Raw genomic sequence first — 14,653 nt, 5'->3', positions numbered from 1 at the left:
TCCACAACACTGAGCCGATTCTGCTCGGCTGCAAAACAAACCCAGGGCTGGGACGCGGCCAAGCCTGGAAAATTTCGAGTGCAAGGAGCAAAGGAGCGGAGCGGGAAGAGCCGGGAAGTCAGCGGCTGTGTATGGGACCGGCTGGAGCAACACTCGGACACCGTTGGGGGGTTACAACAGCCCCTGGAGCTGAGGACACGGCAATGCAGCTGACGCAAGAAGGGGAATTCGGGCAGGGAGAAGGGGATGGGTTTCCTGGGATGGTTTCTATTCTGGGGTCGTGTCGCAAGGGTTTCCTGGCTGCGGTGCTGCGATGCTGCCGCCTTTCACAACAGCGGCCCCAGGAAAACGCCCTTGGCAATGGGTGCCCCAGCTTCCCCTTGGGCAGCCCCTGCCAGGGTTGGGGTGGGTCCTGGTCATCATTTCCTTGTCATAGGAAAGGTGACGGGAGCCATTCATCTCTTTGGGGGGATGCACCGGAGTGTCCGGAGGTCTCCAGGGATATGGTCCATGGTGTGCATGCTGCGAATGCCTGCTCAGAGCCCAGGCAGTGTTACCAACCAGCAACACAAAGAGGAGAATCATAGGGTCATGGATTCAACCTTGGAAAAGACTAAGAGCATCCAGTCCAACCGCTTCCTAGCACTGCCAAGGCCACCACTAACCCATGGCACTGAGGGTGTGTGAACACTTGCAGAGACGGTGACTCCAGCCCTGCCCTGGGCAGCCTGTTCCAATGCCTGAGCACCCTTTGGGCAAGGAATTGTTCCTCAGCTCCATCTAAACCTGCCCTGGTGCAGCTTGAGGCCGGTTCCTCTTGTCCCATCCCTTGTTCCTTGGCAGAAGAGAGGGACCCAGCTCATACAATTATATAAATATATAAATTTATATATATATATATAAATAAACCCCCTTTTCATCCCCCTTCACAACAAAGTTCACTGCATCCATCAGGGCTATTTCCTGGTCCCCGGGGCTGACATCCCTGCTCGGATGAGGGTGCAAACTCCACCTTCAGGCTCCATTGGTGGTTACCCCTCACTTTCTACCACCATTTGCAAGCACTGCATGGCCCCAGGAGCACGGAGCTGCTGCCGGAGCATCACTGGAGCCTGACGTCAGGGCGCGGGGAGGCGAGCGGCTCGAGGCCAGGGGAAGGGAAGCTTTCTGTCTAGGAAAGGCCGGGCTGTGAAAGGAGCCCTTCTTCAGCGCTCGCCAGGAGCCCGGGCATGGAACAAGACCAGCCTTTGAATGGCTCGGCTGGATGCCAGCCTGCCCGGGCAGAGCCCGCCGGAAAAGCCGATCCGCAGCCTGGCTCCGGAGGCAGGGATGCATCCCAGCACCTTGCTCCGGCTTTCCCGGTGTCCCACCACGCTTGCCTTGCTGCCTGCATGGAGGGCAAGGCCAGGGCAGCAGCTGGATGTGGGGCTGATGAAGAGACCCTCTGCAGCATCCTTGTGGCCCCTTGCAGACACTGGAAGCTGCTCTGAGGTCTCCACGCAGCTTCTCTTCTCCAGCCCCAATGTTCTCAGCCTGGCTCCATGCAGGAGCTGCTCCAGTCCCTGAGCATCCTCCTGGCCTCCTCTGGACTTGCTCCATGTCCTTATGTTGGGGACCCCAGCACTGCACACAGGGCTGCAAGCGGGGTCTCATGAGAGCAGAGGGGCAGGATCTCCTCCCTCGACCTGCTGGTCAGGATACATTCAGATGATGCACATCCCATTCCAGCTCCGTAAAGCCCAAATGATCTTGAAACGGGGCTGCTCCTGGTACGTGGGTCTTTTGCATGATGCCAGGACACCGAAACACTTGAGGGGGTGAGATAGGGGTTGGGGAATAGCAAAGCCCATCCAACACCTTCCTTCGCTGAGTGAGCGGGGCTGCATTGCACAAAGGGCACTTTACGTCACCCAGCTTTCACAACTCTCCTGTTTCTCTCACATTTGTTCCCCAAAACACCATTAAGCACTGACCTCCAGAGATGAGCAGATAGGAGATGATGACCCGGCAGGCTCTCTGGTACCCCCGGTCAGGGCTGCTCACTAGAAAGCAGAAACAAAGCCTCTCCCTTGGCTGTGGTGGGTGGCAGAAGCCAAAACACCGCTTCCCACTGCCCTATAATTCCTCTTTAGGCTGAAAAGGGAACCAAACCTCATCAGAGCGGGGCTGAGGGTGAGTTCAGGCTGCTCTGAACTCACTGCCCTCGCCCTGCAAAGCCAAGTCCCCAGCAGCGCAGGACTGAGTGTAGTTTAGTGGGAGGAAGAGGTTTATGGGGTGTATGTGGGCTTCACATGGGCAGACATCCTGTGGGGCACTGGTAGGGCTCAATGGGGGGCCAATGCGCCAACACCTCCTCCTGCAGAACCCTTCCAGCCCTTGCCCCTGGGTGATGTGGGGAGCAGGACACCCCTTGGACACCCAATGGGGAGCAGGACACTCGGGGCTCCCCCAGAGCTGTGCCAGGAGGATGGTGCCATCTCCTGGCATCGCCAGGCTGGTCCCCATGTCCCTGCGGTCACACCTCAGAGCAGCAGGGACCAAGGATGCTCCTCTCTGCAAAGGGCCAGAGCTGATGCCCAGGTGGGGAAACTGAGGCAGGGAGCAGTGGCAGCCCATAGGCACCTATAGCACCTACAGTGTCCCTGGCTGTGACCTCCTGCGTTTCATCCCCAGCCTCCTCCAGGGCCCTGTTGAACATTAACTCCCAGCGAGCAGCAATGGGGCAGGGAAGCAGAGAGGAGAGGGGCAGCACAGGGCTCCAAGGGGCTGGTTCTGCATCACTTAGACCCAGAAGTAACCTTTTCTTACTCACTGGAGCAGACAGGAATGAGACCATTTCCCCATCCACAGCTGGGAAGAAATCCTTGTATGTAACGAGGGGACCCACGGTTCAACAGATGAACTGCAAGAAATAAGCTCCAGAAACCCAAGCTTTTTAGTTCAGGCTGGAACCAAACAGGCAGCTTTTGGATCCTCTGGGCATTTTTGGATCTTTTGGATTTTTTTTGGACTTTTTGGATCCTCCCCCCACACAGAGCTCCAGGTCAACCTGGGAATGCTGCTCAGGCAGGGAATGTCACGCTCAGGTTCTGCCCTCCGTTCAACTTCCCCAGCTTTGCTGCAGGGCTGTTTCCTAATGGAAACCTGCTTCCAAACAAGCCCAGTGCTCCCTGCCCGAGCGCTGGAGCCTGTCCAAAATGCATGGTTTTAATTGTCCCATCGGAATGTTTTGACATTTGGAAGTATTCCCCCTCCCGGGAATTACATCCAGCTCCACTAAAAAACGGGATCCCTTTCTTGAGGAACGGGCATTGTGTGCATAGGGAGTAATTACACTGCAGAGCCAAACGATTCAACCAACAGGAGAACCCGTGCCCTTTGCGCTCTCCTAACACCTATAAATTACCCGGGATGGAAGAGGGCTCGGAGGCAGGACAGATCCCCAGGGAGCACTTGTAGGGAATTGTTTCCACGCATGAATAATGCAGCACCAGGTATTCTTTATTTCCTTTGCTTCTCAAACCTGCTTTAAAGTTGAGAGGAGCTGGCGAGAAGCCGCAGGACTGTTCTCTATGCAGATAGGGTTGAGACAAGCGCCTGTGTAACCCAGCTACTGTTAAGCAACTGCTTCCTCTGCATGACAAACCCAGGGCTGCCCCATCGGGAAACCCAACCCACCTCTGCTGTGCTGGCCGCTCAGTGGGATGGCCAAGAATTCCCCCTCCCGTCATTCCTGGAATGCTGCTTCTGTGCTGGCTGCAAACAACCGCTACATTATCCCGTGCCATGGATCTGCTGGTGTTTGGGGGAGAATCACAGAATAGGTAGGGTTGGAAAGGACCTTAAGATCATCCAGTTCCAACCCCCCTGCCATGGGCAGGGACACCCCACACTAAACCATGGCACCCAAGGCCTCATCCAACCTGGCCTTGAACACCACCAGGGATGGAGCACTCACAGCCTCCCTGGGCAACCCATTCCAGTGCCTCACCACCCTCTCAGGAAAGAATTTCTTCCTTAGATCCAATCTAAACTTCCCCTGTTTCAGTTTGAACCCGTTACCCCTTGTCCTGTCACTACAGTCCCTGATGAAGAGTCCATCCCCAGCATCCTTGTAGCCCCCTTCAGATACTGGAAGCTGCTCTGAGGTCTCCATGCAGCTTCTCTTCTCGAGGCTGAACAGCCCCAACTTTCTCAGCCTGTCTCCATACAGGAGGTGCTCCAGCCCCTGATCATCCTCGTGGCCTCCTCTGGACTTGTTCCAACAGTTCCATGTCCTTTTGATGTTGAGGACACCAGAACTGCACACAATGCTCCAAGTGAGGTCTCACGAGAGCAGAGTAGAGGGGCAGGATCACCTCCTTCGACCTGCTGGTCACGCTCCTCTTGATGCAGCCCAGGATACGGTTGCTTTCTGGGCTGCGAGCGCACACTGCAGCCGGCTCATGTTCATTTTCTCATCAACCAACACCCCCAAGTCCTTCTCTGCAGGGCTGCTCTGAATCTCTTCTCTGCCCAACCTGTAGCCGTGCCTGGGATTGCTCCCAGCTTTACTCAGGAGCTGTTACAAACAGCATAAACCCAACCCAAACGGTGCCACTTACGGATGCTTTTAAGGACGGTGTCAGGACAGAAGCTTCTCTAGAGAGGAAAGTCTTCCCGTTTCTCTATCATGAGATGCAGGGGAGACACTTCCCTTTTCCTTGGAAACACTTGGCAGTAACAGGGAATGCCATGAGATGTCAGTGTGCTCCCGGCTTTAGGACAGAGCTCGGTTTGCTCTGGGAGGCAGACAGCAAAACCCAGCAGCTTCCTTCAGTGCAGCTTCTGGGGGTCTCAGAGCACGATCAGTTGCACAGAAGGATGGTAAATGTGGGACACAAGAACCCCCTGCAACGCTCCAGGCTTGGGGAATTGTGGCTGGAAACTGCTCATGGGAAAGGAGCTGGGGGTGCTTATTGATGGAGCTGAGCATGAGCAGCTTGTGCCCAGGCAGCCCCCAGCGTCCTGGCCTGGATCAGCACCAGTGCGGCAGCAGGGCCAGGGCAGGGATTGTGCCCCTGCACTGGGCACTGGTGAGGCTGCACCTCGGATCCTGTGCTCAGCTCTGAGCCCCTCACTACAAGAGAGACATTGAGGGGCTGGAGCGGGGCCAGAGAAGGGCACCAGAGCTGGTGCAGGGCCTGGAGCCCAAGTGTGATGGGGAAGGGCTGAGGGACCTGGGGGGTTCAGGCTGGAGAAGAGAAGGCTCAGGGGGGACCTCATGGCTCCCTACAACTGCCTGAGAGGAGGATGGAGCCAGGAGGGGCTGGGCTCTGCTCCCAAGGAACAAGGGATGGGACAAGAGGAACCGGCCTCAAGCTGCACCAGGGCAGGTTTAGATGGAGCTGAGGAACAATTCCTGCCCCAGAGGGTGCTCAGGCATTGGAACAGGCTGCCCAGGGCAGGGCTGCAGTCACCGTCCCTGCAAGTGTTCACACACCATGGAGCCAAGGCCTCAGTGCCATGGGTTAGTGGTGGCCTTGGCAGTGCTGGGAATGGTTGGACTGGATGAGCTTAAAGCTCCTTTCCAACCTGGATGATTCCATGATTCCATGAGCAGAGCTCCCAGGGCACCTGGAAGGCAAAGAAGAAAGAGAAGGTCTTTGCAGAGAGAAAGAGCAGCTCTGAGTGGGCTCCAACACAGCAAGGGCAGTGTTTAGAGCAGTGAAACAAGGCAGGAGTCAGATGGGGCCGCTGTTAGCATCGAAAACCCATAACTGGACACTGAGTTTCTATCACTGCTACCTTGCAAAAGTCACTGCCTGGTGTGGCCATGGGCCATAATCCTGTGGGATGCTGAGTGCCTTCTCAAGGGCACTGTAAGCTTTGCGGCCAAGGCTGTTATAGAACCTTGCTTTGGTCACCCCAAGCACTCGGCAAGGCCACAGACATGTGTTAAACCAAAGCAGGGATCTCACAGCACAGCACTAGGAGCTCCTCACCAAACACCAGCATTAGGCTGAAAGCGCCAGCCAGAATCTCCACTTACTGACTGCAGGCGCCTGGGGATTAGAGCTGGACCCAGCAACCCTGCTCAATCCTAGTCCTGAAAGTCAGTGCTAATTGACTTTGTGGTAGATCTAATGAATGCTGCACTGCTCCTTTGGGGCAGGGGCTTTTTGTAGCCTGGAGAGCGCGAATACCCCTGTATTGCCATAACAGAGAAAGGCTTCATTTCTGCCTCTTTATTCAGAATGCAGACCATCACAGGAGTTGCTTTGGCTGCTGCAGCACTGGAACAAAACACAGTGGTGCATCCCGCTGCTCCCCCAGTGCAAAGCTGCCTGTGTTATGCCAGGGCTTCAGTGACAGTGGTGTGGAAGCTGGCAACGGAGGGAGCTGTCTTCACACGCAGAGTATGGAAGCCTGCTGTCTCCTGGAGGGATGCGCTCGCGCTGTTCCTTCCACCCACTGCTTGGTATTATCACATTCACAGGAGCGAGGAGTATCCGAACACACAGAGCTCTGAGAAACGCTACAAGCACCACCTACACCTGGCTGCAAACATCAACAGGAATGAAGAAGTTCATTTCCTATGCAAGCAAAGGCTTCAAAGCGAGCCCCCCTCCTGGTTGAAATCAAAGGGAAACGCTGCTGCTGACTGCATGAGGCTCTGGAAAGACACAGCTGGGATAAACAAAGGGATGCAAATTTCCCTCGGCATCCAGCCCTCTTTCATTAGGTGGCTTGAATCTGACAACCCTCCCTCCTGAACGCCTGCATCCTCATTTACTTGAAGCTGAGATGGCTTTGTGTGATTGCCAGTGTTCTCCTGGGACTCAGCCTGGTGCTAGGGGCTCCAGTGTGTTTGGGCAGGGTTGCCAAACTCTAGGGTTTGGCTTCTGCTGGGGTAAAGGAAAGCTTCTTTCCAATGCCAGGGTTTGCATTTAGTATTTGAGCTGCTTTAGGGATTCAACACCGGAAAAAATCAGGAAAATGGAGCTTTTTAACACTCTTGAGTTCACAGAATCATGGAATCAACCAGGCTGGAAAGGACCTTTAAGATCGTCAAGTCCAACCTTTACTCCAGGACCAGATTTCTTCACTTCTACCCAGTTGCTGAGATGATGATGCAGTGATGGCAGAGGCTGTCATCACACAGGTGTCCTCCTGTTGCTTTTGGAAGAGGAATGGCTTCTGAAAAGCATCATCACAGACCACTCTGACAAGGGTCTCGCTGGGATTCCCCAGCGTTGCTCACCTACAACCCAGGACACACAACAGCATCGTCCTGGTTTCAGCTTGAGCTGGTAACTCTGCTAACCCAACCCTGCTTCCAGAGCCTGAGCGATGCTTCAGAGCCTGCAGCATCCTCTCACCCCCATGGATAATGGGACTGCAGCCCTTCTGCTCCTCTCTGATGTGTCCCGTTCCCTTTGATGTGGCTGAGCGAGCCCTGATAGGGACTCGCAGCCTCTGGCACTCGTGCTGGGAAAATGAAACTTCCCAGATCCCAAGGATGCACAGCATGGAAAAACGTGTGGAAAATGGAGCTGACAAGGTTATTCAGGTTGTTCCTTAAAGGCAGCTTCAGCCTGGATTGCTGAGGAAGGGGCATGCCTGAGCTTCCTCTTTCGCTGAGGGGGATTTCAGCATCTACCGAAACCCCAAAGCCCTTCTCAATTTATGGACCAAATCTGATGCTTCACGGGCATAACCCAGTTTTTACCTTAGTTTTCTTTTCACCTTCTTTCCTACTTCTGTCCCCAAGCCTTTGCAACTCTACCACTGTCCCTTAATGGGGAGGCTGGTTGCTTATGGACCTTTCCTGCTCATTCCACCAACATAAATCCTCATACCAGCAGAGCTGGAGCATCCTGAAGTCCTGGTTCCTTCCGCTCCATCCTGCCTGAGCCTCTGAGCTCTGCAGGGATAAAAGCAGCTTTTCAGAGCCTCGATGGGTAGGAAGTCAAACCCCATGCAACTCGCTTTAAAGAAACCCTATTCCATTTGATTGTGGGGAAAAGTGGGAATTGCAATGGGGCTCACGCTGCCTGCCCCGTGTGGACCTCAGCGTGGGGATGGGGAAGGGCTTAATCCTACAGCTACGAGGCCCAGCTGACCTGTTCCAATGGAGCTGGTATCAGTTCATCTGCCTCTGGAGCTCCACAGAATGAATCCTTTCAAGTATTCCTGTATGCAGACGACTTCTTTTGTAGGAGATTTGTGGGAGAAATCCTGTTCTAAAGCAGCTTTTCAGGATGCTATCAGAAAGAGCCGTTAAAGCCACTGTCATTTAATTAACTTTTAGGGATTTTCTATCTGTTATTTGGCAAAAGGGGTTGATTTTTTACTTTAATGAGAATTGGAGGAGTGTTTTTGGTAGAAGTGTGAAACAGATGCAGAAAGTTCCCCAACTTGGGTATTTTTGTCACAGCAGGAACCTAACATGAATAGGCCAAAGCTGTCAGGAAAGGGACTAATAAACTGTACCCTTTTCCTAATCCATTCCCTTTACTGGGCCAAACCATGGTGCTCATCTCTGATTCTGTAGGATGTGGGGAACTACAGCATGTGCCTAAGAAAGGAAGGATGAACGTGTGGGGAAAGGGTCCATGGAGCTAACAGGGGACATAGGAGAAGGCGAGAGTGCATGTGCTTTGGGATGGGACTTATAATGAACCCCCAATGATGCTCCATGGGGTGAAGTTATGAAATCATTTCCATACCAGCTGCTGGTGATACAAAACCAATCTCCCCTCTGTGTGGGCAACGCGCTCTTCCTGTACCCCAGCACACCTCTGGTGGGGACGTGCTCTGTGGATCAGGAGCCTGTCTAAACACCAAAGCTGTTCAGGTAAATACCAGTGGATGCTCTGTCCTGTTGGCAAACAGAAGCCTCTATTTCACATCAGCGTGGCTCGGAGGAACGATGTTTAAACAGTTCCACTGCCTTCCCCTGGAAAAGAAATAACAAATACAAATGGTACAGTGAACTCCTGGGGAAACGCTCCTGCAGAACCGCTGTATCCCCAGACCAGCATCACCTCTGAGCTGAGCCATGGGGAGCCAGGGCCTACAAGAAACCTGGAGAGGGGATTTGGGCAAGGGATGTAGGGACAGGACAAGGGGTGGCACAGGGCCCCTTGGGGTAGAGGCCTTGAGAGCCTCTAAACCTCCTCCTGCCTGCTCAAGGTTACCTGGTGCAGGGTGAGGCTCTTCCCAAGGCTCAGGACCGCTGCTGGGCTGCAAAGCCATGGCCACAAAGGGTGAAGGACATGGAGCCTGGGCTCTCCTTACCCCTTTTCCCCATGGCTGCTGCCCACTCTGCTCTTTCCATGTGTTTGATAAGCACTAGAGGGCTGCAGAGAACTGCTTTTGCAGCTGCAGGCACTGACATTCAGGCAGGCTCTGCTCCCTAAAGGAAAACAGACAAGAAGGACGTGGAGATGTGATGGTTTGGTTTTCCTTACCTGGAAGGAGGAGATCGGGGTGTTAGGATGCAGGCAGTCCCGAAGCAGTGCCGATGGTGGCTCACATCTGGCAGGGAAGCAAGAGATGAGGGTTATGCTGTTAAAGCACAGAACAGTTTAGGTCTGCCCCAGTCCAACCCCTCTGCTCAAAGCGGGATCCATTCAGTGCAGTGTCCTGTTGGGTTCTGAGCATCACCACAAACTCTCTGGACAACCCCTTCCAGTGTCGAAGGGGCTGAAGAGAGCTCTTTTCCTAAACAGCTCTCATGTTTAGGAAAGAAAAAACACACGGAAAAGCTTTTTCTGGGTGTAAATGGAGTCCCTGCATTTCAGTTTGTGCCCATTGCCTCTTGTCCTTTTGTGATCATCCCTGAGTCTGGCTCTGTCCACTGGCTGTGGCAACAGCAGTGCTTTGATTACAAGGCAGCCATGCTACAGGGTAACAGTCTATTGAATTAAAAGAGAAAACCAAGACAAGCTTGATGTACCAAGTTCAAACAGGGAGGCTGGGATAGAAAGGACCTGACTATAACAGGGAGATTGACCCTCGCTATCCCAGGCACTTGTCCTCTCTGATGCCTTCTTCTTGTTTCCAGCCTTCATTTATTCTGCAGCCACTCAGCTCCCTCCTCCCACTGCAGCCTCTCCGGTCCCTGGCAGAGCTCTTGTGTTATCCTCTGATCCACGCACTGGCTTTTTCCTTTGCAGTTCCTTTCTGACAGCAAACCCAGCTTGTGTACAGCACAATTACATCCTTATCCCTTTTCAACACCTTCCTAAGGGCACTCCTCTGGGCTTCTGCTTTGTCGGGTTCCCCATGACTGGTTTAGTGCCTGAAGTCATCACTACAAGTATAAAGCCAAACAAAGCTTGGCTTTGATGGTCCTCATCATCACTTACTGCGAGCTGCTCCCCTCAAACCCACACAACCAAAATGCCACTTGGGAGAATGGACCTCTTTCCTTCCCAGTGGTTTGGGAGTAGGATCAAGTGCAGGTAGACCACAAAGGCTGACTGGTAGGGAAGGAGCTTGTTTCATCCCAGCTGAGCATCCTAAAAACGCAGGCAGGAGAAGCACCTGGCTTCCTTCTGCTGTTCCTTCTTTTCCTGCTGTTTTGCAGCCACCCTTACCCCTGAATACTTGAAAACGTGGCCTTGAAAGCTTTGGAAAGAAACTCCTCCATGTACAGAACTGCTTTTCCTTAGTTAAAAGTGTAATTAGACAGACACAGCAGGACAGAATGTACAGTGTAATTATGCAAACATAAGTCACGGAGGCCAGGGTCTGCTCTTCAGTCAAGACAGGCAGCATCTCCCCCTGCAATAACCTCAAGTAACAGAGGCTGATGAATAATACAAGTTTCCTATATTTGCTTTAGGGTGCAATTCACCCATCTGCAGAGGGTCAGCTCAAGAGCTGTGCTCTACAGAAGTCTTATTTAATACCTATAAATAAGGCATAAGTGATGTGTGGCCTCGCACTGTTCCTTTACACAGGGGTGAAGCACAGCCTCATGAAATCTTGGTCTCAGCATGTCCCTTCTCCTTGAGATCCTGTTCAATACCAAGTGGGTAATACCCTATTGCATTTCTCTCTCTGCTGCCACTGTGTTTTCAGTAAGTCAGTTCATACTGGGCTGTTGGCAACCAACTTTATCTATGCAATAAAACCCCCCATAAATCTCTGTACTTCACTCCGAGCTTAAACATTAGAGCATTCTAATCAATAATTGATAAATTGATGCTGCAGAGAAACATTCAAACCCCCTGATACCCATTTCCCTGTTTTCTTCCTCTATGAGAAAGCAAAAATACCTGGTCATTTTCTGGCTGTTGACTTTGATTGCCAGTTTTGATTGTTTCCCCTCTTTCTTGTTAGTTCATTTCTCCACTGAGGGGATGGCAAAGGGAAAACGTGTGAAAAGAAGGGGAAAAAGCCAAGGTGATGGGGAAAAAGTGCAATTGAAAGCCAAGAAAAAGGGGCAGTTTTAATCGCCAGACCTTGCAGGTTGCCTTATTTTTCCACTCCTACAATAAGAAACCAGAATACCTCTATAGAGACAAATGGCTGCTTCCATCGGAAAACAGCCTCCTGGCAAAATATTTACCAGCAATCAGGCTTGTAACACGCTAAAGCTTGTGATGGAGGATGGAACAAGGGTTTTTAGACTGCTCACCAGAGCCTGTTCTCCTGGAAGTGGCCACATTTAAGCTTTGGGTCCTCCAGCCCCTTCCCTTTAATGGCCTTTTTCTTGGCAAAACTAACGTAAAGCATCCTTTCTTCCCTCCCTTTGCCACCAGATGGCACGTACACACCATGGAAGGGGTGGTGGGTCAGTGTGGGGCGGCCTGGCCCTAGATGGGGTGAGACCCCCCTGGGCAATGCCTTGGGGAGGTTGATGCTGGAATGAAGCTTTTGCCTCTGTAGCAGGAAGAGGCTTGAAGGGAAGTTTCTGTTCATACCAAGTGACCACGAGCCCCTCCAGGATAGATTCCCTGTGATTAACATGGTAACAGGAGAGGGGTTTCCATTCAGGTTGATGGTTTGACCATCAGGCCCCAAAGATGCTTTCCCTCTATCCTAGTGAGAAGCGTTCTGAGATGGGGGGCTCGGGGTGGCTGCAACCAGCCCAAATTCCCAGCAAATCCGATCCAGATCCATGAGAAATATCCCGGAGCCCGTGCTGTTCTCTAGTTTAAACTCACATTTACCTGATGCTGTGCAGTTTCCAAGGGAGGGAAGCCGCCGTGTACAAGACCTGGGCGCAAGGGGGGGTGGGAGGATGGTGTCAAAGCTCTGCTGCTGCCTTTTGCTCCCCCTCGTAGCTGTGAAGGGATGCAGAGAGGAGATGTGCAAGGAGAAGCGGGGCTGGCATTCCTGTCTCTGTTCACTGCTGAACAGCAAGAAAAGGTCAAGATATCCAGCAATCCGCATCCTATCACGGTCTGGGGTTCGCTTACTGGAAACACTCCCTTTCAGCATCTTTCTTTTGTGCCTGTCATACACTAAATGCAAACTCCAGCATTTCTGGAGATATTGAATTACTTTTCTTTGTCTCATTTATGTTGATTATGGGTTTTTCGTTGGGTAAGAAAGCAGGGGAGTGCCTCACACTGACAGCAATTCACTGTTAGATTGGCACTACTTCCCAGAATGGCTTCTTCTCCCAATGCTAAAGATGCTAATGCTGTCCTGAAACAACACAAGGCTTCTCCAGAAACATCCCTTTGCTTTCTCTGTTGCAGGCCACACACTGACAGAGGGACCTCTTCTGATGCTCACTGCCCTCAGTGTTTAGGGCTCGGCCCCAAGGTCATTCTGCTCTTCCTACTCTGAGGAAGACTCAGCCCTGGCCTTCCTCGAGGGACGCTTGTTGAAGGGTCCCATCAAGGGGCTTCAGCATCTTCTCCCAGGAGGGTTTTCCTAAAGCAATAATGCAACTCCCCTAATTGCAAATTAAGCCGAGGCTGTCAGCACCTCACTGGCTACAGAGCACATCTATGGAGCTTTGCAATACATGGGAGTCTTCCCACCGCCTTCTCCTGCCTGTTACCTCTGGCAGGATTCCCAGTCTGAGGAAGCATATCCAAACATGTGGCGACCCCAAGTCTGCATAAGGGATAGCAACCCTCATGTCTTACATACAACACGATGCTTAATACCTTTCTGCATCTGTTTCCCTGTTACTTGCTTTGGTAGAGTACAAGCGTCATGCTGTTGGCTTATTCTACTGGCTGCATTGTTAACCCCTGATCCCTTTCTGCATTGACACTGCATAGCCAGGTATTGCCCCATTTCTGCACTCACCTGTCTTTATCCTCACAACTCAGGCCATTATTCCCATGAAGAGGATCTGTTGGGATCATCATTCTCTCCTCCAAAGGGCTGTGATGCTCCCCCTTCTCCCAGCAGCAACGTTTCCCATGCGACACACTCTCCAGTCCCCCTGCTTAGGAGACACAAACACAAATCTCACTGCTTGGGGTGTTCACACTCTCCCAGCCATCCCGACCTTTTCCCATGCCACTGCAGCTATGTCCATGACACAACATGCGTCACCCAGTGGGAAAGGAGCTGCTGGGTGATGGGTGAGGAAGGACAGGACCATAGGAGGGATATACCTGTTCCCTGCCAACATCAGCCACGGGGCACTCAATTTGCTCAACCCATGACAGTGGGATTGAGCGCGCCCTCAGCAAGTTTGCCGATGACACCAAGATGTGTGGTTCGGTTGGTACGCCGGAGGGAAGGGATGCCATCCAGAGGGACCTCGACACGCTTGTGAGGTGGGCTGATGCCAACCTGATGAAGTTTAACCATGCCAAGTGCAAGGTCCTACACCTGGGTCGGAGCAATCCCAGGCACAGCTACAGGTTGGGCAGAGAAGAGATTCAGAGCAGCCCTGCAGAGAAGGACTTGGGGGTGTTGGTCGATGAGAAAATGAACATGAGCCGGCTGCAGTGTGCGCTCGCAGCCCAGAAAGCAACCGTATCCTGGGCTGCATCAAGAGGAGCGTGACCAGCAGGTCGAAGGAGATGATCCTGCCCCTCTACTCTGCTCTCGTGAGACCTCACTTGGAGCATTGTGTGCAGTTCTGGTGTCCTCAACATAAAAAGGACATGGAACTGTTGGAACAAGTCCAGAGGAGGCCATGAGGATGATCAGGGACTGGAGCACCTCCCGTATGAAGACAGGCTGAGAAAGTTGGGGCTGTTCAGCCTGGAGAAGAGAAGGCTGCGTGGAGACCTCAGAGCAGCTTCCAGTGTCTGAAGGGGGCTACAAGGATGCTGGGGATGGACTCTTCATCAGGGACTGTAGTGACAGGACAAGGGGTAACGGGTTCAAACTGAAACAGGGGAAGTTTAGATTGGATCTAAGGAAGAAATTCTTTCCTGAGAGGGTGGTGAGGCACTGGAATGGGTTGCCCAGGGAGGTTGTGAATGCTCCATCCTTGGTGGTGTTCAAGGCCAGGTTGGATGAGGCCTTGGGTGCCATGGTTTAGTGTGAGGTGTCCCTGCCCATGGCAGGGGGGTTGGAAATGGGTGATCTTAAGGTCCTTTCCAACCCTGACTATTCTATTCTATTCTATTCTATTCTATTCTATTCTATTCTACTCTACTCTACTCTACTCTACTCTACTCTATTCTACTCTACTCTACTCTATTCTAATTCCCCCCACCCTAACCTACGAGCCTGA

The sequence above is a fragment of the Psittacula echo genome (genome assembly GCF_963264785.1).
Source record: "Psittacula echo genome assembly, chromosome: 25".
NCBI lineage: Eukaryota > Metazoa > Chordata > Aves > Psittaciformes > Psittacidae > Psittacula > Psittacula echo.
Note: the sequence above shows the minus strand (reverse complement) of the source record.